This window comes from Rattus norvegicus, chromosome 4 (assembly GCF_036323735.1).
Source record: "Rattus norvegicus strain BN/NHsdMcwi chromosome 4, GRCr8, whole genome shotgun sequence".
Classification (NCBI taxonomy): Eukaryota; Metazoa; Chordata; class Mammalia; order Rodentia; family Muridae; genus Rattus; species Rattus norvegicus.
Genome location: NC_086022.1, coordinates 89,009,987 through 89,030,840, shown reverse-complemented (window position 1 = coordinate 89,030,840; position 20,854 = coordinate 89,009,987). Strand labels below are relative to the sequence as shown.

At 41.0% G+C, this 20,854-nt stretch overlaps 1 protein-coding gene across 3 annotated transcripts in view; it reads right to left on the bottom strand.

The window, feature by feature from the left end:
- The window catches only part of Abcg2 (ATP binding cassette subfamily G member 2), a 126,860-nt gene that overhangs the window by 102,075 nt on the left and 3,931 nt on the right, over window positions 1-20,854 (bottom strand). The window contains exon 1 of one of the 3 annotated variants that reach the window (XM_039107562.2): window positions 11,186-11,744. The exons of the other annotated variants lie outside the window; for them this stretch is intronic. The gene's annotated coding sequence lies outside the window, so the exon portion shown is untranslated. Of the gene's footprint in view, window positions 1-11,185; window positions 11,745-20,854 lie in introns of those variants that run through there. 3 annotated transcript variants of the gene reach the window in all.

Genomic DNA, 20,854 nt, shown 5'->3' with positions numbered 1-20,854 from the left:
TCAGAGGATACTGGTAGGTAGTCCATGTGCATACAGGCCACTTCAAAGGGACAATACAACCAAGACCTGATTTTACTGGGATCTAAGAAATGAGAATACTGCCCTTGCTGTGGACTCGGGAGGCAGAGGCAGGTGGATCTCTATGAGTTTGAGGCCAGCCTGGTCTAAAAAGTGAGCCCAGGATAGCCAGGGGTCTGGTATGCAAAGAAACCACTGAGAGAGAGAGAGGAGGGGGGAGGGAGGGAGGGAGGGAGGGAGGGAGAGAGAGAGAGAGAGAGAGAGAGAGAGAGAGAGAGAGAGAGAGAGAATGAAAATGCTTTGACTAATAAAAAGATAAAAATTTTAAGGGAAATATTTAAATATCAGATAACTCAACCAGTAGAGGTACACGACCACAGGACTAGTAATCTGAGTTTGATCCCTGGATCTTAAAAGGTGGAAAGAAGAGAATCCACACCTGAGAGTTATCCTCTGACCTACTCAAATGCCATGGCAGGAGCCACACCCCCAAGCCCACTTCAAAGGGGTCTGAACATACAGATTTTAATGTACTTACCATGTAAGGCATATCTAAAACTAAGACAAGTACAGAAGAATTGCCATAGAAGACCAAAAAATGAATGTAACCAAAGCTGTAAGAATTTATAGAATATTTCAGGCTAGTTTTGAATGCCCTAGCTACTTTTCGGAATGCAACAATTCTCTTACTTGAAATATAATCCAACTATATCAAAGGGAAACATGAAATGTGTAGTAAAGATATGAGGTGGAATTTAGAGGAGACTGTTTCCCCATCTTCAAGATGAAAGGGAGTTTGTCCACTTTTCCCTGTTTTCATTTTAATTATTAATTAGAGCTGTGGGGTTGGAGAGGTGGCTGCGCCATTAAAGACTAAGCTCACAGACAAAAGTACAAGGAGTGGGAGATTTGTATGGAGCTGGCTCATTGTTATTTTGCTCATGTTCATATTGAATAGGGGAAAGAAGAACACATCTCCTAGTTTATGTGGCAAAGTCTCACTTACATATCCCCCCATATTAATAGTGCCATCATCCATTACTTGAGGATCGATTATCTCAGCTACAGATGAATACTAAAAGTACCTAAGTACATACAGGCAGCACTAATTGGATATTTGTTTCAGAATTCTGTGTGTGTGTGTACTTGTGTATGTGTATTTGTGTGTGTGTATACTTGTGTGTGTATACTTGTGTGTGTATATACATGTGTGTGTGTGTGTGTGTGTGTGTGTTTATGATATGAAGTTAGGATAAATGTGCTGGGGAGCTCACGAGGTGCTGGAGGGGCCGAGAAGAGTACATATATACTCAACATAAACTGTATACATGTATGAAGAGAAGAATGATTTGCTTGACTCTGGCACCCTCTGGTGATTAAAGCAGGAAACATTTTTATGCAAGCAAGATTTCCTAAAAAGCATTACAACATTCACATTCTGATACTTAATCCTAGAGGAGAAACCAACACAAAACTATTAACATCCCAAATTGGACCATCTAACAGTCCTCCCAAATCTCAGCTTTGAATTCCACATCCTTAAACTCTGACACTGTCTGATTCTCGTGGCCATCTTTGTCACTCTCTAGCACACCTTTTACCCAGTGCACAGATGACCTTCTCAACACTCCTCCCTGTTTCCTCAACGTTCTCCCAGGTTATGTGTTAGGGTTTGCCACCCGCAATTTTTCTCCCTTTCAAGTCACCATAATTCCCCCTCGACACCCCACAAGAACCTGCACATCACTACCTCATTGTGCTCCATCCTGTGAAGCCTCTTTTAGTTCCCATGCCTCCTGAAAATCCACAATCCTTTGTTATATTCACACACCTGAGAGCACCTACACTTCCTCTTTCACCTAGGCTGACAAAGCCCACTAACTCTATTTTAAAATATTTTAAAAATATTTTATTCAATATTTCATGCATTTATATTTCAAATGTTGTGCCCTTTCCCCCCTCTCATGTCCCCCTCCCTCAGCTTCTATGAAGATGCATCCACTCCTTCCTCAACACCCTGGCATTATCCTACACTGGGGAAACAAGCCTTCACAAGACCAAGGAAGGGTTTTTCCTCCTATTAATGCCAGACAATGCCATCCTCTGTTACATATGCGGCTGGAGTCATGGGTCACTCCACGTGTACTCATTGGTTGGTGGTTTAGTCCCCCAGAGCTCTGGGAGTCTGGTTGGTTGATATTGTTGTTCTTCCTATGGGTATGCAAACCCCTTCACCTTCTTCAGTCCTTTTTCTACCTCCTCCATTGGGGTCTCCTTGTTCAGTCCAATGGTTAGCTGCAAGCATCCTCATCTGTATCAGTAGGGCTCTCATAGAGACTCTCAGAGGATACCCGTATCTGGCTTTTGTCAGCAAGCACTTCTTGCCATCAGCAATAGTGACTGGATTTAGTGGCTGCATATGGGATAGATCCCTAGGTGGGACAGTATTTAGATGGCCTTTCCTTCAGTCTTTGCTCCATTTTAATCCCTGTATTTCCTCCCGTGATTATTTTGTTCCTCCTTCTAAGAAGGACTGAACCATCCGCATTTTGGTCTTTTTTCTTGAGCTTCATATGGTCTGTGAATTGTTTCTTGGGTATTCCGAGCTTTTGGGTTAATAACCATTTATCAGTGGAGTTCATACCATATGTGTTTTTTGTGACTGGGTTAACTTACTCAGGATGATATTTTCCAGTTCCATTCATTTGCCTAAGAATTTCATGTAGTCATTGTTTTTAATAGCTGAGTAGTAGTCCATTGTGTAAATGTACCACATTTTCTGTATCCATTCCTCTGTTGAGGGGCATCTGGGTTCTTTCCAGCTTCTGGCTATTGTAAATAAGGCTGCTATGAACATAGTGGAGCATGTGTCCTTGTTATATGTTGGAGCATCTATTAGGAATATGTCCAGGAGTATATTTTTGGGTATATGCTGGGTCCACAGGTATTACTATGCCCAATTTTCTGAGGAACCGCCAGACTGATTTCCAGAGTAGTTGTACCAGCTTACAATCCCACCAACAATGGAAGAGTGTTCTTTCTCGACATCCTCACCAGGATCTGCTGTCACTTAAGTTTTTTATCTTAGCCATTCTGACTGGTGTGAGGTGGAATCTCAGGGTTGTTTTGATTTGCATTTCCCAGAAGAATAAGGATATTGGACATTTCTTTAGATAATTCTCTGCCATTCAATATTCCTCAGTTGAGAATTCTTTGTTTGGTTCTGTATTCCATTTTTTAATAGGATTATTTGGCTCTCTGGAGTCTAACTTCTTGAATTCTTTGTATATATTAGATATTAGCCCTCTATCTGATTTAGGATTGGTAAGATCTTTTCCCAATCTGTTGGATGCTGTTTTGTCCTATTGACAGTGTCCATTGCCTTACAGAAGCTTTGCAATTTTATGAGGTCCCATTTGTCAATTCTTGACCTTAGAGCATAAGCTATTGGTGCTCTGTTCAGGAAAATTTCCCCTGTGCCTATGTGTTCAAGGCTCTTCCCCACTTTCTATTAGTTTCAGGGTGTCTGGTTTTATGTGGAGGTCTTTGGTCCACTTGGCCTTGAGCTTTGTACAAGGACATGAGAATGGTTTGATTTGCATTCTTCTACATGCTGACCACCAGTTGAACCAGCACCATTTGCTGAAATTACTGTCATTTTCCACTGGATGGTTTTAGCTCCTTTGTCAAAGATCAAGCCATCACAGGTGTGGGTCTTCAGTTCTACTCCATTGATCTACCTGCCTGCCTCTGTACTAACATCATGCAGTTTTTATCACTATTGCTCTGTAATCCAGCTCTGGAATTCCCCCAGAAGTTCTTTTATTGTTGACAATAGTTTTTGCTATCCTGGGTTTTGTTATTCCAAATGAATTTGCAAATTGCTCTTTCTAACTCTATGAAAAATTGAGTTGGAATATTGATGGGGATTGCATTGAATCTGTCGATTGCTTTTGGTAAAATGGCCATTTTTACTATATTAATCCTGCCAATCCATGAGCATGGGAGGTCTTTCCAACTTCTGAGACCTTCTTCAATTTCTTTCTTCGGAGACTTGAAGTTCTTGTCATAGAGATCTTTCACTTGCTTGGTTAGAGTCACACCAAGGTATTTTATATTACTTGTGATTATTGTGAAGGGTGTTGTTTCCCTAATTTCTTTCTCAGCCTGTTTATCCTTTGAGTAGAGGAAGGCTACTGATTTGTTTGAGTTAATTTTATATCCAGTCACTTTCCCTAAGTTGTTTATCAGCTGTAGGTGTTCTCTGGCAGAATTTTTGTGGTCACTTAAGTATACTATCATATCATCTGAAAATACTGATACCTCTAATTCTTCTTTGCCAATTTGTATCCCTTTGACCTCTTTTTGCTGTCTAATTGCTCTGGCTAGGATTTCAAGTGGTATATTGAACAGGTAGGGAGAGAGTGTGCAGCCTTGTCAAGTCCCTGATTTTAGTGGAATTGGTTCATTCTTCCTGCCGCTGAATGAAACCAGAAGAAACATAAGAATAATGACTCATCTGATTTTAAATTCAGGGTCAAAAACATCTCACTGGTATCCAGATGATACTGTATGGCAGCTAGCCCTAGCCTTTCTCAATCTGTGTGTGTGTGTGTGTGTGTGTGTGTGTGTGTGTGAGAGAGAGAGAGAGAGAGAGAGAGAGAGAGAGAGAGAGAGAGAGAGGAAGAGAATCTTGCTATGTACCACTGTTCCTGTTCTCATTTTTCTATTTCAATAGTCATCAGATTCATTCATACTCCCAATCATATCCTCCAATGCACATGTGTGTGTGTGTCATTCTTGAGTGATGATATCATTTCCTGCTTTACTAATAAAACCAAGGCAAATGGAACTGTGAGATTACTGGCAGTGCCCACCTACCTTATTCTAACGAGAGGAGCAGTCTACCTTTCTATGTAAAGGCCAGGGCAGCTGTTTTGTATCAAACTGCATATCTTCTCTTGCTCAGTGACAGCCCTTTCCTCTTTCTCTTCTGCAACATCTTATAAATATGAAGTCTTCCAGGTCACTTGGCACAGTGTAAGCAAGCTGGTATTTATTTACCCCATTTTCAGTCTTTCTCTTAATCCCACATTTCTTTCCAACTGTTCAATTGCCCTTTTACAACAACACTCTTCAAAAATCCCCACAAATTCCATCAGCTTTCAAGTCTTGTCCTTGTTCTCTTTCAAACCCACTCTGCTCTAACAAAAAGACTGATAAATTGCTGAATTAAATGTGAGATGGTTCTATGGGCAGCAATAAATATCTGGACCAACAGTCAGAGGCAGTAACCTGGGCCTTGTCCAGGGGAATTGAGTTCATCGTAAAAAAAAAAAATGCTACTGTAGGAGTTGTCAATTTCCATCACTAGGATCTGAGGAAGAAGTGGGGATGTGTGGCTCTTGGGCAGTTAGGATCATCAATGCCAAGTGTGGCCTCACGTATCTACAGTCCCACAGCTAAGGAGGCTGAGTCAGGTGATCAGCAAACAGCAAGTGTAAGGCCAGCCGTGGAATCCCAATCACCCAAAGAAACTGCAAATAAACCCAAGCCATTGATGAGAGCACTCTTCCCAAGGTTCATGATTCAGAGTAGAGCATGTTGGTGGAATAATGAAGGTAGCAGTTAACAGTTTGAAAAGGATAGCTAATAAAAGTCTAGACTCTGCAATTGAAAAATCAGAAACTCTCTAACATAATTTAGACAAAAGATAGCAACCTTTAAAGAAATAATTGGTCCATTATGTTCAGCCTGGGGATGGAGCAAGTCTATCTTCAACTTGACTCCCTGGGATAATACTTCCATCAATACAATTAAACACTCACTGAGGAGAGCCAGCAGGTGGCATAGAAAGCAAAGACATTTGCTGCTAAGCACAATGACCCAAGATCAATCACTAGGATCCACAGGGTGGAAGGAGAGAATCAACTTCTTCAAGTTGTCCTCTGACTTCTACACATGCTCTATGGTATCATCGCATGCACACATAGCCAAATAAATGTTTAAAACTGAATTGACTGGAACTAGAGAATTGGCTCAGCTGCTCAGAGTGCTTGCTGGATAATCATGGAAATCGGAGTTTGAATTACAGCATCTATTAACATGTTGGATGTCTCCCGCATGCCTGTAACCCCCACTCTGAGAGAAGCCAGAGACAAGTGGATGACTGGGAATTGCTGGCGTCCCTCCTACCAAGAAAATGAGTTTCACATTCAGAGAGAAATCCTGGCTCAAAGAAGTAGACACAGGGTAATAAAGGTGGGTATCTTGCTGCTTTCTTCTGGCTTCCATGTACATAGATAAATGTATAATAACCTATAATCAGTGCGCCTGCACAGACACATAAACATACATATATACATACATACATACATACATACATACATACATACATACATACATGCACATACGTATTTTAAAACTGCTTGGTAACTATAGTTCACATCTAATAAATGCTTTGGTGAACCAGACACAAAGACATAACAATGACTTAAATCTGAAGAACTTTGACTGATATGGAAATGGGTATCCTAATCTCAGGGAGACAGCACTAAGCTCAAGGCCAGCAGGTACAGCTCCACTGTTAGAGATGATGTGGTACAAATTCTACAGTAAGATAGAGGGATGAGAGGTAACCAGACTTTTCTGACCTGTCATGCTCTGTGGCAAGAGCACATCAATTATGGGACTGAGATTCTCATGACATGTACAGGGAGAAAGAAATCTCCCCCTGGAAGGGGGAACCTTACAGGACCAAAGCATGCTCAGTCCTAACTCAGTGCAAAGACTGAGAGCCCTCTGAGGAGGATATATTGGAAGTTTTTCTTTTTCTTTTCTGTTTTTTTTTTTTGTATTGATTCTTTTTGTTCAATTTTGAACATACACATATAAAATACATTTTTATTATATTTCTCCTCATTATCCTCTTAACTCCCCCCACACACATCAAATTCCTTTTTGTTTCCCTCTCCTGGCTGTGTGTGTGTGTGTGTGTGTGTGTGTGTGTCCTACTATATTTAATTAGAATTGCTTGCACAAGTATGGGTGGGGGATTATTAACAAATACAAATAGGCCCTGAATTTTAGATTAAAATTATTACACAGGAGATACTTATATTTAAAAGGTGTAGGTTTTCCAGTCTGGTGGTTTTTGATTTTTGGAGTTCAGTAGTAGCGGTTGGTGGGCAACAACTGAGCTAAGACATTGCGGAATCTGCTGGCCTTCGTCAGATTGCCCAGAGGACCATCAGCACTTCACAAAGGCATTTTGAAAACAAAATTCCAGAGAAACAAAAGCTGTTTCAGGAGGATAATGGGATGCCAGTTCATCTGAAAGGCGGGGGGGGGGGTCTGATGCCCTCCTCTACAGATCCATAATGACTCTGACAGTTGGTAGAACAGCGTATGCCGTCTATATGTTAGATGGCTGCATTTCCCAAGAAGCAGAACTGATGTCGTCATCCCAGTCTCCACATGGTTCAGTTTCATTTACTGCTCGATGGACCAGGAACCTGATGAATAACTGAACTCTTCTTTAGGGATCAATATTTATTGATGTGTATTAACTGCCACCAGTAAAGCAGTCCTTAACCATTAAAAAAAAAGGTGTATTTTATTTAACAATCTTACATAAGAAGAACAATTGATCCTGGTTGAGAATTACTGGTAGAAATAAGTATCAATAGCTGCATGTGGTGAGCCTCAGTAAATGTCAATTCTCAGGGTCGATTAGCTCAACATCAGGGTGTGGTTAGTAGGAATGTACATCCCCACAACCCTGGTTCAAGTGCCAGCACCACACCATCGCTCACAAAGCCATAAAGAAAATACTGACTTAGGAAACTACTTGCAGGGTTCTTATTTAATTAGATTAGGCTAATCTCTCTGGATTTGCATTTGCAATTGATGCTCATTAATAATTACGATAATTTTGTCAATTAGTGCTGGTCTAGAAATATACTTTGGATAGTGCTGCTCCAAAGAGATCTACTCGGGAAGACTTTCAGGAAAGGAAATAGTCCACACTTACAGACATTTTTAGATATGGCCTCTAAAACTGTCAACCTGACCTGATAATATTCAAAGACTGAACTTTGCAGATGAGAACATCGGTGGCAGGCCTTGAAGAATGGTGGCTATGATGGTACCAAGTATGAAGTGGGGTTCTCCTGGGCAGCTGTGATGGTAGCAAGCATGAAGTGGGGTTCTCCTGAACTTGCCCTTCTACTCCCGAGAGCACAGAAACAATACAAGTATGAATCCCAAATTCAAAAGTCCACAATTTGAAGTACTCCAGAGTCTGAAACTTTTTGAATAACGAAATGTTGAAAATTGTGCAAGTGGCCTTCTGTGACACATTACAGTAAAAATGCAGGTGAAGTTGCCTTCACACTCTATTGTATGTCAATGATGAAATGTGGACAAGTTTTACACTTAGACTTGGGTCTGATCCTCAGAGTTTAAGGAATACATGCACATACTCCCAAGTCGGAGTCACTTATGGCCCCAAGTATTTTGGGTAAAGGGATACTCAGCCTCTACTGTGTCCCCAAGAGAAGTGCAGAGATTAATACCAAAAATAGAGAGAATGACCAAAACCTCCCCCAATTCCTATTTAAGTCATCTCCTTAGATGAAACAAAAACGAGGTAGATTACTAGATTATTATAGCCAAACCAACACAAGACTAAGGCGTTTAATGTAGACAACATAGCATCTAATACTTGGTATGCAGCTATTAACCTAACAGATGTTTCCTAACTGAAAATCTGACAACGGACACAGAAGATAAGGTCATTTGAATGTTCACTGACACACACCATGATTATGGAGGTTTTAAGATACCAGATGCCTAAGATCGACTCTGTGAATGCCCATAACACTTTTCACCAGGCTTTCTCAAAGTCGATCAATGATTCCATGTCACAAATTGGCTGTGGCAGCAAACTAGGAAATATAATTGCCTTTTCACTTTCCTCAGGGTGCTCTGCCTATCCTTCCTACAGTGTCCTGAGCCTACCAACAGCCAAAGACAATGCTAAGCCACTGTTGTGATACCCAAGATGACCACGGATCCTCTGAGTTTCAGTAAATGGGTACACTTTTCCAATCCAAGGAAAATCAACTCTTTTTTAAAAAAGATTTCTTTATTTTTATTTATATGAGTACACTGCAGCTGTCTTCAGACACACACCAGAAGAGGGCATCAGATCCCGATCCAGATGGTTGTGAGCCACCATGTGGTTGCTGGGGAACTGAACTCAGGGCCTCTGAAAGAGCAGTCAGTGCTCTTAACCGCTGAGCCATCTTTTTAGCCCGGAAAATCAGCTCTCAATCCTTCCAAGGATGATCACATACCCATGGTAGAAGTTTAATTGTCTTGCCTGCAGAACTTCTGCCAGCATTATTTTCAGGAAGTTGAAGAGCACCCTATCTATCATCACAGTGCACATTACTTCTCTGCCTTGTAACCAAGAACAAGGATATTGTTGTGTACTTGACATAACGTTGCTCTCGCCACAAGCATAAATATATATACGAAGTTTAGAAATACCCACCTGTTCCCAAAATTCACTATATACCCCTATCGTGATGAAAGAGCTGACTTCATAGGATGCTGAGTGGGCCTGTGATGGTTGCCACTAAACTGCAGTGTGAGCGCTTGCTTTAAGCCAGCAGTAACTACTGAGTACAAATGCCCAGGTATGGGAACCATAAAGCAATTACTCCATCTACACTGGTCTTCTGGCTGCTTCTCTAGCACACTGCACCCATGCCTTCCTCCACTCTGCCTGCCTGTCTGTCTCTTTAGTCTGCCTTCAAATATCTGTCCTTAACACTTCATTGGTAAACCTCCTTTTGCCTCCCTGATTATCTTTTATACACTGTTCCATACATTTATTTTCCTCTACTTTATTATCTATGAGGTAAGTTTCAAACAAGCAGGGATTTCTGGTTCTGTCTTCTATCACCAGTGCCAAAGAAAGTGCCAGAGTCACAGCCCGACTGACCTGAGGAGTTAAGAGCACCTCTGCCTACATCTTGGACGCTTGGCAAACTTCTGAAAAAGATCTGACAGTATATATTTCAGAACTCTGGGCATGTAGTTTCTCTTCCCACTACTCCTCTCTGGTGCTGTAGCACAAAAGCATAATGGGCTAGTAAATAAATAAGTGTGTGGTGTGTGGAGAAGAAAGAAGGGGCTTTGCTCAAAGGCGAACATAAAGTAAAAGGGGATCCTAACCTGATGAACCTGGCTCGCTGCATCCAGGAACTCTTTAAATTTAAGTACAACACACCAGAGTAGAGGCAGCCAGGGCCAGGATATTATTTGATTTTGTTTTTCTTCAACTCTTTACCTTAATCATGCACTCAACCAAGTCCGGTCCTGTCTGTACCTTGCAGCCATTCTTAAAAAGCAGGATCTCTAGAGAGCTAAGAAAGCCCTTGTTACTCAAGCCTTGTTACTCAATGCAGTGGTCCCCTGGAGGCGGTTAAAAGGCAGAATCTAAGGGCTGAGGATATAGCTTATAGGACACTGGCTGGCCTATCACACGTGACTTTGATTTCAATTCCTAGATACACTTTTAAGATTCTAAGGCAAACGCAGTGGCGAATGCCTTTAATCCTAGCCTCAGGAGGTGGGAGCTGGCAGTTTGAAGTCAGCCTGGTTTACATAGTCAGTTGGAGGCCAATCAGGGCTACATAGGGAGACATAGTGTCTTTAAAACAAAATAGAAGCTCAGGCTCACAGCAGAGTTATTTTTAATTTCCGCCCCCTGTGGCTCTGTGAATGAACCCGGGGCCTTAAACGTGCCAGGCAAGTGCCTAACTACTGAGCTACATCTCCAGTTCTTGGTTTTATTTCTTTAATTAGTTAAATTCATTCTTCGATGATTACACACACGCCTGCGACACAGTCTGATTACTCTTAAACCCCATGATCTCATTCTATATTTTAATAAGATCCTCGAGTGACTCATGCACATAGTAAAGTGTAAAAAGTACAGATCTAATCACATATTTGCCAATGCACAAGTCAAAAAAAATTAGTTTCTATTTAGCATGAAGATATAAAAACAAGAGAGGTCTGGGAGGTCATTTGCATACATGCCTAAGGCCCTAAGATTCATCCCTGACGGTAGAAAACAAGAATGACAACTTACCTCAGCTATGTGTGATGAGGTGTTAAAAGGGGGACAGCCCAGGCCTCAGTGAGATCCAGCAATGTTGCACACTGGAGAAAAACCTCAGCTAGGATCTATGCCTGCCACAGAAGCCACCCTAAGAGTATGTCTACTCTTGCTTGCAGCGGAGTTGAGAAAAAGCAGGGGGAGAGAGAGAGAAAGAAAGATTTATCAATCCCCAAAGTTGATAAGTTTTGCCTCAAGAGACAGGCAAAATTGAGACTTTCCAAAAATCTAGCTTCCAGGAAATTAATGAATATCCTCATTTAATTTCAGGATGAAAGTAATGAATATCTGTTAGCTGGTTATCCTGAGTCAAGAAAGAAATGTGGGTTCAAACTGAAGACAACCTAACCCCTCTTATCAGCTTTGAAGTTTTTCTTGGAGTTGCTGGCAAGGAGACTGGAAAAGAGGAAATCCTGACAGAGATCTTTTTATATCTTGTGCACTGGACAAAAGCATCTCCAGCCTTAACAGCAGCTGTATTTTAGAAGCAAGAGAGTAAACCTACTCTAGCCGTGCTTTCTCCCGTCCCCGCCCCCATCCCTGCGTAAACTTCCTGTCTTTTAGCCCCACGGAAAGGGGGTTCTCCTTTCGCAGGCTCTGCCCTTTACAAAAAAAAAATAGTAAGCAGGAAGAAGATACATTTGAAAAGCAAGCGAACGAAACCAAGGCAAAACCAGAGTTAGGTGTCACTGCAAGGCCTACCAGAGATTTAAAGAGGAAAGGCAAGCTGTACATGGAATGTACGATGCTACACTGTCCTAAACAAAAGCTGTGAAAGGCTGGTCAGACTGCGATGACAGAACTCTGAAATGTCTGAAGATACTTACATACCTCAGACAGTGGAGGGAGGACAGAGATAACGGTTTCTTTTATTTTCAGGGAACACACAGAACGTTTTTAAAGCAGCGGTACAGAAAGAAAAAGGTCATTTAATCCAAGACGAAACTGCTTAATCTAGCCTTGCATTGTAACCACAGTTACGGCCAGAGCCTGTGGTCTGACCACCAGCCACCCATTCTTAGGAAGTCTATTAAAAGACCTAATGTAAAAAGCAAGGGAGAATCAATCATACCATGGAAAGAAGGGCAAAGAGATCCACGGGCGGACGGACGGATGAACACACACACACACACACACACACACACACACACACACACACACACACACACACACAGAGCTACTCCGGGCGGACGGACGGATGGACACACACACACACACACACACACACACACACACACACACACACACACACACACAGAGCTACTCCGGTACTCTTCCCTTCTCTCCACCCCTCCCCACAACGCCCTCCTCAAGCCTCAGGGTCCTAATGGTCTGGCCAATCACTGCTGTCTGAACTCCAAGCTTTCCCGAGGGTCATCTGAGAAGTTGTAAATCTCGCTCCTGGGGACAGTTCTTTGTCAAGCTCAAATGTCTACCTGGCTGCCTCTCAGCCTTTTCTTTCTCCCAGCAGGAGAGACTCTTGAGTAAATTGTAATCTCCTTGTGTTCATTGTTTCAATAGTCTGACAGCCCAAAGGACCAGCAAGCACAAGTGTCTTTAGAGTATCCCCTTCCTGCCAGGCATCCCTGGTTACAGCATCAAAACTGCACATAATCTAAAGCAAAGAAGACATGTTCAATACAGTTAAAAAGCCTTAACCAAGTCTGTTGTCAGCTTTGATGCTATGTCGTTTTGTTTTTTTTAATAACCAAACCCCACTGCCTCTGAACCCTTCTCCCACAAAGTTCACAACAATTTGGAATTGAGGTTGGTGATTCCAAGGGACACTGAGATAGATTACTGGGGACTACGGAGTTTGTTATGAGAGTTACTCATGCTGTGAGCTCACAGACAGGAGCGGCAGCATGACCGGGGCTCTCAGGAGCGTTTGGGTCCCAAGCAGCAGAGACCCCATGGGGACGGGGACGTTTGTACAGAGTCAGAGCCTCATTTTCAGGAAGTGGGTTCTCCAGAGTCTTTACTCAGCCTCTCAGACTCCCGGGCAGGAGGCAGAGAATGCGGTGGGGAACAAACTGTGTCTTTGGTGTAGTTTCACTTCCCAGGTGAGCCTGTAAGCAGGTGACTCATGAAGTACGGCTAAGCTGCCTGTCAGTATCTGTGAGAGGAGTCCCCAGAGGCCGGGATCTAACTGTACTTTCTTACACAAACCACTGTAAATTATCAAGTTAGCTGAAGGAATCATACTGGGCATCAAAAAGGGGCCACTTCTGCATGTAGACAATGTTAGCTTTACCACTACAAGCTGATTGGGTCGTGCTTACATGCAAGAGCTTCCCCCCTTAAAGCCACAGCTAATATAAGAAACTGAGATCCTGTCTATGACTCTAATCCCTTAGCAGACTTTCCTGGTGCCCAGTGTTCAGGAGAATGACAAGTGTCATTCGTACTTCCCCAAGGGAATTTACAGACTTCAGGTTACCAGACAACCAGGGTATGAGAGGACTACAGTTATAATGGATCCACCTCAATTAGATGTGCTTCTACTCTCCAGCCTTCTCAGAGTCATACGATCCTTCTCCAGAGTGCAAGGCCACCTCCCCGTGATCTGGGAATCAAGGACAGTTTGGCTCATCCTTAGGATGACTCATTAACCACATAACATGAGACCTTTCCCTTCCACTGAGACCTATAAGAACAGACTCCTGTCTGCTTTCTGATCCTGAACTCACAGACCCCACCCACGCTTTGTGTGTGTCTTCCTATGACACTAGGGCCAGAACCTTGCTCAGAACTCCTGCCAAAATGCTGTTAAGTCTACCTACCCATGGAATTAATAACTCTTCGAATAAGTCTTCATCCAAAGGACAGTCTCCCTCAATGGCCCCCTTACGTTCCAAACCCCAAACCTTTCAGACAAATTTAATATAAACCAAGTATTCTATATAAGAAGAAACAAGAGAGACCCTGCCTCAAGCAATGTAAGAGGAGACTTCCTAAATGTTATGTACTGACCTCAACCCATGGGGGGTGCAAGCACAGGTATGTGCCCGTGCACTCACACCACACACACATAAATTAATTAATTAAAAATATTTGTTTTAAACGGTGGTGGGGTGCTCATGAGATGGCTCAGTGGGTATAGGTGCCTGTGGTACCTTTACCAAGGTATATGTCAGATGACCAGAGTTCACTACCCGGTACCCATATGGTAGAGAAAGAACTGACTCCTGCAAGCTACCCTCTGGCTCCACTCATGCATCATGACATGTGCACACCAATACATATGCACACAAAATAAATAAATAAAAACTAATTTCTAAAAAAGGAAGGACGGATGGAAAGAAGGAAGGAAGGAAGGAAGGAAAAGAGCCAGCAAGTTTTTTGTCTGAGAGCATGCAGCGATGTGGCAGTCCTGTTAGGAGCGAAGATCTTCTACAAAGAAACACAGGTCCTACTCTAGAGCTGTATCAGACTACTGAGGAAACGGTTACCAAGGCAACGGTTATCAAGGCAATGGAAATTTCTCACACTGAGGTAGGAAAAGGCTGAAGCTTGCTGCTGAGTCAGAAAAATGGCTGGACTTTGAGTTTGATAGAAGGATTATCTTTCCTCAGGTGGACTTTAATTCAGGATTTAAGGTGCCAGACATCAACAGTCACACAAAACTTTCACTGAGTCAGAGGCCCCTGGGTTCTTATCTCTCTAATTCAAAAAAATTAAATTCATGGATAATGAGAAAATGGCAAAGCAAAAACACCACGGCTCTCATCTTAAAAGGAATAAGAGGAGAGTTTATTCTGGAGCCAGTCAAGTGACCCTGGTTCAGGAATACAGATTCCAATTACTCCAGATGCTATGGCCCAGCATGGAAGCAGTTTCATCATTTTACAGAACAAAGAAACTCAAAATCAAGGCCAGTTTAGAATACATTTAGAGAGGTGGTTTCAGCAGGGTAGGGGCAGTTTCTGCAAGCCAAAGATGCTATGGCTGACAGTTGTAGCTTTGGGGTTGGTAGAAGCTAGGAGTCTGCTAAGTTAATACATAAAGCTCTTTCATGTATTAGTCACAGAATGTTAGTTCCAACACAAAAATTGGTATGTTAAAGGTCATTAAGAAACAAAGCCCTATATCATATCAAACCATTAGCTTAGGATCTGCATCTGAATTAATTTTTATACTCCCTGTACCTGATATAACATGAACTAAGATGAATATACCTAAATTAAGTATTGAAGAACAAAATGGAATGAAGGCATCAAAGGAAAGTTCTGTATAAAACCAAACTTTAAAACCAGATTGACTTTCTATATTCACAGTAATTTGTAATATATGAACTAACATATTTAAATGGTTAGAAAAAGACTTTGGGAGATGTCAGTGCAACATTATCCTTTCCCCTTTCTTATTAGTAAGATGGAAATTGTTTAACTTTTTAATCTTAGCTAATTGTAGTACAGGACAGTTTAGATACTAATTAAATCATGAAATGGGCTGGAGAGATGGCTCAACAGTTAAGAGCACTGACTGCTCTTTCAGAGGTCCTGAGTTCAATTCCCAGCAACCACACAGCAGCTCACAACCATCTTTAATGGGATCTGATGCCCTCTTCTGGTGTGTCTGAAGACAGCTGCAGTGTACTCATACATGTAAAATGAATAAATACTTTTTTAAAAATATCAAGAAGCATCTGTACTTAAGTTATAAAACATTGTGAATATTGCTATTAGACTTGTTGACTGATGTCTTCTGTATAATTTGGATAAGAAAAGTTAACTTGAGACATATAAAACAAAACTTTAATTACAGGTTTTAAATGTTCTTTCAGTAAAAGGATAAAATAAAAGTTCTTAAAGTTTTTTTTTGTTGTTGTTGTTTGTACTGTGTAAGTCTGTATATCTTACCCCTAAAAGAAGATTTGAAAATGTTTTAATTTAAAAACTCACATTAACTGCTCCCCTTGAAGATGTGTTCCCTTTAAGATGAGTACTCTGGAAGAGCTTGAGGAAAAAAAGGTCCAGTGACAGCCCAAAGTGGGATTCAGCTCAAGGGGAGGCCCCAAGACCTGATACCATTTCTGAGGCTATGGGACGTTCACAAAAAAGGACCTATCATGACTGCCCTCCAAAAGCCCCAACAAGCAGCTGAAAGAGTCAGATGCAGATGTGTGCACTCAACCAACGAACAGAAGCTGCTGATCCCTCTGTTTGAATTAGGGAAAAGCTGGAGGAAGGTAAGGAGGAGGACGACCCTGTAGTAGGACCAGCAGTCTCAATTAACCTGGACCCCTGAGATGTCTCAGACACTGGATCACCAACCAGGAAGCATACACCAGCTGAGATGAAGATTTATACATATACGGCAAAGGACTACTGGGTCTGGGTTCAGTCAGAGAAGATGCACTTAACCCTCAAGAGACTGGAGGCCACAGGAAGTTTGGAGGTCTGGTGGGGTGGGTGGGGTGAGGACATTCTTGTGGGACAGGGGTGGGGGAGTGGGAGAATGAGGGGTGAGGGTTGGGGATTGAGGGGAGGAGGTTTGGGATGTGGAATAGTTGTGAGGTGGATCAGGAGGGGAATAAAATCTGGAATGTAAAAATAAATAATTAATTGATTAAAAAAAGATGAGTACTCTGGTTTCAATGTTGACATGTATTATGAAAACAATAACAAAACACATAATTACATGTATACTATTAACATAATAGACATTTAATAGCTGGGTGGTCAGTGGTACATGGCTTTAATTCCAGCATTCAGGAGGCACTGGCAAGTGGATCTCTGTGAGTTTGGTGCCACCTTGGTCCACACAGAGAAACTGTCTCAAAATAAAACAAAACAAAAAACAAAAACAAAAACCACCACCACCAATAACAACAAAAAACAAACCTCAAAACCAAAAAAATCCAAAAACAAAAACAAGATTTTGAACATTATTATTTGCTTGTATTATATTTCCTATAATCCTCATTGTGAAAAAGAAACAAAATAGAGATCTTCAGTAAACATATAAACCTATTAATTTATATATGGTCCAGGACAAAAACAAACAAACAAAAAATACATACATATATTTAACAATTTTATATTAGAATTATTTTGGCTTACTCAATTATTCTTTTTATATTAAATGTAGAAAAGTGACCCAGAATGTTAAAAAAATAATAAGACAAACAATCACTGGGATAATCACCAAAACAATCTCTGAAGGACACTAAACTGCCACAGTGTCCTAAGGGCAAGATAGCTGAGCGCAATGGTCAAAAGCATAGACGATGGGAGTCAGAATCCTCTGGCTCAAAGCTGTATTATTCATTAAATAAACCCAGACTTAAAAACAAAAATATTTTAAACAGATAATATAAATTTTATGTTATTCTTTTTATATATGAGATGAAATCTATAATTATGTATATTTAGATTTGGTGTTGGGATGAAATCCTGATCAATTTTGTGTATATGACATTAACTTTTATAGCTTAATGAAATCTTGACCCAAACAAATATTTTTAAAGTAATAAGCATTTTAAGGTTTATGAAGCATTTAATATTTCCAAATATATTGTTTTTTAAAACAACTTTTACTTTTACTTTTACTTTTACTTTTACTGATTCTTTGTGAGTTTCACATCATGCATCCCAATTCTACTCTTCTCCCCATCCCTTTATATCTGTCTCTGGCCTTGCAACCTTCCCCCTAAAGTAAAATAAAATAAGATAAAAAATAAAATGAAACGCAGCATAGAAGACATCTCACTGTGTAAGTTACAGCTTTGGATCTACATGGCCAGCCCTTTCACATGCTCCAGCAGTTCATAGATGAAGTAGATGTTGGGGTGGCCCAACTCAAAGTCCTCGATCTGTACCTGGGTGATAGATGTGTTAGTCAGTCTGCTAGCTGTCCTGCACCTACACCATCAAGGTGAGCTCTCCAGCAGCACCACCCCACTAGCTCACCCAGAGCTGCAGTTGGGAAGGGCAGAATCAGCTCTCTCACATGCTCTATTGGGGTTTGGCCTGTTGCTATGTATTGTAATGCTAAATTCTGTACCTGATGGTCTAGGACTTGCGCAAAACTTGCTCCTTAATTTAAAACTATTGGTTAAGTAAAAATGGCTACAGTCAATTACAGGGAGAATTAGAAGTAGGCAAGTTTTGAGTTACCTGACTGGGGGTTGAGAGTGAGGAGAGAGATGAGAACAATGGGAGGAAACAGAGACAAAAAATGAGCACATTGCCGGGGTGGGGGGGGGCGACACAACAACACGGACTGAAAGTGTTTGGGGAGTCACACTGGGGAGGTAGCTGGGCCCTCAATTAGAAAAGTAGATTAGGTGGTTTCTGCCTGCACACAGAACTGACTGTGTGCCACAGCTCTCTGTACCCAGATTACACTGGAAGAGAGCTGATCTTCCAGATGTGCTGACACTCCTGAGAGCACAGGTGAACCACCACTTCTGCTCACATTCCTGGCCCAAGAGTAACCCACCTAGAGCCTGCAGAACACAAGATCTGAGGGGTTGTCTGGGACAAGATCCTTCTGGTTTCTGTCTGTGCCCTGAGTTGACCCTATGCCAGAGTTCTCTGTACCCAGATCACCCTGGGAGAGAGCTGGTCTCCTAGTAGTGCTGACACACAGGTTAAACCAGGGTCAAGACACTGTCAGAGACAGCAAGACCAGATAACACTAGAAATAAGCAAATGGCAAGAGGAAAGGACAAGAACCAAGGCAACAGAAACCAAGGCCCTCTGGCATCATCAGAACCCAGTTCCCACCACAGCAAGCCCTGTATACCCAAACACACCGAAAAGCAAAATTTTGATTTAAAAATCACAACTCATGATGATACTAGAAGACTTTAAGATGGACATAAATAAGTCCCTTAAAGAAATACAAGACAACACAAATAAACAGGTAGAAGCCCTTAAAGAGGAAACAGAAAAATCAACCAAACAGGTGAAGGAATTGAACAAAACCATTCAGGATCTAAAATGGAAAGAGAAAGAATAAAGAAATCACAAAGGGAAACAACCCTGGAGATAGAAAACCTAGGAAAGAGATCAGGAGTCATAGACACAAGCATTACCAACAGAATATAAGAGACAGAAGAGAGAATCTCAGGGGCAGAAGATACTATAGAAAACATAGGCACAACTGTCAAAGAAAACACAAAACGCAAAAAACGCATAAACCAAAACATCCAGGAAATCCAGGACACAATGAGAAGATTAAACCTAAGGATAATAGGTATAGAAGAGAGCAAAGATTCCCAACTTAAAGGACCAGTAAATATCTTCAACAAAATTATAGAAGAAAACTTCCCTAACCTAAAGAAAGAGATGCCCATAAACATACAAGAAGCCTACAGAACTCCAAATAGATTGGACCAGAAAAGAAATTCCTCCCATTACATAATAGTCAAAACACAAACACACAAAACAAAGGAAAAATATTAAAAGCAGCAAGGAAAAAAGGTCAAGTAACATATAACAGCAGACCTATCAGAATTACACCAGACTTCACACCAGAGACTATGAAAACTAGAAGATCCTGGGCAGATGTCATACAGATCCTAAGAGAACACAAATGCCAGCTCAGGCTACTATACCCAGCAAAACTCTCAATTACCATAAGTGGAGAAACTAAGATATTCCATTACACAACTAAATTTATACAACATCTTTCCACAAATCCAGTCCTACAACTCCAACACAAGGAGAGAAACTACACCCTAGAAAAAGCTAGAAAGTAATATTTCAACTAACCCAAAAGAAGATAGCCACACAAACATAATTCTACCTCTAACAACAAAAATAACAGGAAACAACAATTATTGATCCCTTATATCTCTCAACATCAATGGACTCAGTTTCTTAGTAAAAAGACATAGACTAACAGACAGGATACGTAAACAGGATACAAGATTTTGCTGCATACAAGAAACACACCTCAGTGACAAAGACAGAACTACCTCAGAGAAAAAGGTTAGAAAACATTTTTTTCCAAGAAAACAGTCTTAAGAAACAAACTGGAGTAGCCATTCTAATATTGAATAAAATCCACCACTTTCAACCAAAAAGTTATCAAAACAGATAAGGAAAGACGCTTCATATCCATCAAAGGAAAAATCCACCAAGATGAAGTCTCAATCCCGAATATCTATGCTCCAAATGCAAGATTGCACCTACATTCATAAAAGAAACCTTATTAAAGCTCAAAAGCACACATTGCACCTCACACAATGATAGTGGGAGATTTCAACATCCCACTCTCATCAATGGACAGATCATGGAAACAGAAGCTAAACAGACACAGAGAAACTAACAGAAGTTATGAGTCAAATGGATTTAACAGATATCTATAGAACATTCCATTCTAAAAGAAAAAAATACACCTACTTTTCAGCACCTCATGGTATCTTCTCCAAAATTGACCATATAATTGGTCACAAAACAGACCTCAACAGATGAAAGAAGATTGAAATAATCTCATATGCATCCTACCAAATCACTATGGACTAAGACTGGTCTTCAATAACAACAAAAATGACAGAAAGGCCACATACACATGGAAGCTGAACAGTGCTCTACTCAATGATAACTTGGTCAAGGAAGAAATAAAGACAAAAATTATAGAGGTTTTGGAATTTAATGAAAATAAAGACACAACATACCCAGACTTATG